The sequence below is a fragment of the Diachasma alloeum genome, unplaced genomic scaffold (assembly GCF_001412515.2).
Source record: "Diachasma alloeum isolate Michigan unplaced genomic scaffold, Dall2.0 Dall_scaffold_00639, whole genome shotgun sequence".
Classification (NCBI taxonomy): domain Eukaryota; kingdom Metazoa; phylum Arthropoda; class Insecta; order Hymenoptera; family Braconidae; genus Diachasma; species Diachasma alloeum.
Genome location: NW_021680771.1, coordinates 349746 through 352870, shown reverse-complemented (window position 1 = coordinate 352870; position 3125 = coordinate 349746).

The following is a 3125-nucleotide window of genomic DNA, read 5'->3' as shown; positions in this document are numbered from 1 at the left end:
ATCACGACAAACGACCTGACGTTGATAGAAATAAAGTGATTCATAACCGATGTTGAGTTATTTATCAAATATCAAATAATAGTTGATTATCCCAGCACTTCATTGATTGTAATCTTCATCGCCATAAAGGAGTATGGGGTAAAGAGCTGAGAGGTAAAGAAAAATTCGAAGGAGAAAAAAAAAATTATGGAATTGCCATTGTAACTTAAATGAATCAATTCTAGGAAAGATATCCAACCGTTTCCATGAACGCGCAAAATTCCGTCATATATAAGGTCTTTTGACCCTCCTCTCAATGCTACTTATTTCCAGAAGATTTTTGGAGAATTTGAGACAACTGATCTCCTCTTATTTTTCCTTTTTGTTTTCAGGTACTTCGAGTGCAACATGAAATATTATTACTAAGCCACTGGCACTTTTAATGAATATTTAAACTTATGAAACAATTGCAAAATGGTACTTTCAATTCTTGGTCATTCATAAAAATCCGAAATTAAAAAATTCGTGATTGAAAAAAAAAGTTCGGCTCAAGAGTTACGGCCTCAGGGTGATTAATTTTTTGTCAAAGATTTCCTCGCAAAAAGTCAATAGATTCAAATTTTTCCATATTACTCTTTACATTTCTTCTATTTAAATACTTGGGCATGAATTTTCAATCATTTTTGGAAAAATTGATGCCCAAAAATGTTTATGGAAAAAATATAAAAATAATAATTTTTGTAGAAAGATCTACATTCATTGGCTTTCCCAAACCACAATCGCGCGGTAAAATTGCATATCATTCTAAACAATTTGAGGAAAAAAAATTCCAATGAAAGATTCAAGATTTTTCCAACGAATGCGCTAGGATTTTTTTCTGAATTCTTTTATACATGTGAATTTACAAAAGAGGATACCCACATCAATAGCTATCTATCTATAGCATCTATTTCGCGTTCATTATCAGATATTTCTGAAAAATTTCGCGAGAGAACCAATTTGCTGATTTTATCCGAAAAAAATAAATAAATAAATGAAATAATTAAAAATAAATAAATAATTAAAAAAAATTTGCTGATTTCCTTTTAACATTTTGACATTGATGTAATGAATTTTTCGTCACGGTGAAGGCAGGAGGTGCATATTCTCTCCCTAAGGGGAAAAAAATTGAGGACCCTTATCCACGTGCTTAGCACCGTAATAAATTACACGTGCACGTGGCACAACTCCTTTATTTTAACTTCCTAGGTTAAAAATGTATGAATAGGACGTGCCTTATCAACTAATTTTTTTTGAGAATTCTTCATTTGACCTTGATGCTTGATCCTCAGTTTGATATTCATGCTTGACCCATAGTTTGCGCTTACGATTCTACAAATTCACCCACAACTTTAGCCTCAAATTCATTTTTTCGAGCAATCAGTTTGAGCCAAGAAATTATTGTCCCCTATTCCCCCATCATTTTCCTTTGAAAAATGTTGTGGGAGGGCGGGTGGATAATAAGTGGATACTAGATTTAATCAACGACCCTTAAGAAAATCAAATGGATGAATAAATGGGTTTCGTGATTTATTTCTCCTTTTCTGGAATGATTTTGTCTTCGGAGGAGAAGTACCTACGTACACCGATGAAAGACTTGAGGAACAAAATTGAAAAAAAGGGAACAAATAAATTATCTTTCAGAGTTTGCGGGGCCCAAAACTTTTGGTTACGTCCCTGGGTAAATGGTTGCAGTAACCAACGCGTCATCGAAAAAAAAAAAATATATAAAAAATTATTATTTTATAAATAAAAATTAAAGGAAATATTTATTTCATAAAAAGATATTTCAAAAGTTGAAGGGTCAGAAAATTTAAGGGTCAGAATATAATGCAGGTACACTAGCCACTGGTGAGTCATCGCATTACAAAATTAATGATAAATAAATCAATGAATAAAAACTATTATTGTGACTAAAAATGAAATAAAATAAAAAATGAATATATAATAATACCAACCAAACCAGGCTCAAGACCCTCGCGCGATGGCCAGTCGCAAGCTTCTTGTGACGAATTCGGTTTAAAAGAAAAGAAAATAATAATAGTAATAAAAAAATAGATAAAAATTTAATGAAGTAGAGATTTAGTTCATGTTCTCACCACTGGAGGCGCTTCGGACATATCGGCCACTTTTTCGGCGATTTTGTCCGCGGGGATTTTGGCCGCCGGGGATTTTGTCACCGACCCGCACTTTGGAGCATTCATTTGAAAAAAAAATTTTTTTTCAATCTCTTCGCTCTTTCAAAAATTTACTCCTCCCTCCCTCACAGGCGCTAAGGGATGAAATTTGTGTCACTCATTGTGTATTAAATGCTCAACACGTCGGCACAAATTTCCTCCCTTAGTCGCAACTAGGGTGGGAGGAATGAGTTTGTGAATTGAAAGAAAAAAAATTTTTTTTCCATCTCCACACTTTGGAGAATTCATTTGAAAAAATTTTTTTTTTTTCAATCTCTTCGCTCTTTCAAAAATTCACTCCTCCCTCCCTAACAGGTGCTAAGGGATGAAATTTGTGTCACGTATTGAGTATTAAATGCTCAACACGTTGGCACAAATTTTATCCCTTAGTCGCAGTTAGGGTGGGAGGAATGAATTTTTGAATTGAAAATTTTTTTTCTCCATCTCTTCGCACTTTAAAAAATTCACTCCTCCCTCCCTAACTGGCCCTAAGGGATAAAATTTGTGTCACTTATTGAGTATTAAATGCTCAACACGTTGGCACAAATTTCATCCCTTAGTCGCAGTTAGGGTCGGAGGAATGAATTTTTGAATTGAAAAAAAAAATTTTTTTTCAATCTCCGCACTTTGGAGAATTCATTTGAAAAAAATTTTTTTTTTCAATCTCTTCGCTCTTTCAAAAATTCACTCCTCCCTCCCTAACAGGTGCTAAGGGATGAAATTTGTGTCACGTATTGAGTATTAAATGCTCAACACGTTGGCACAAATTTCATCCCTTAGTCGCAGTTAGGATCGGAGGAATGAATTTTTGAATTGAAAAAAAATTTTTTTTTTCAATCTTCGCACTTTGGAAAATTCATTTGAAAACAAAATTTTTTTCCAAGCTCTTCGCACTTTCAAAAATTCACTCCTCCCTCCCTAACAGGTGCT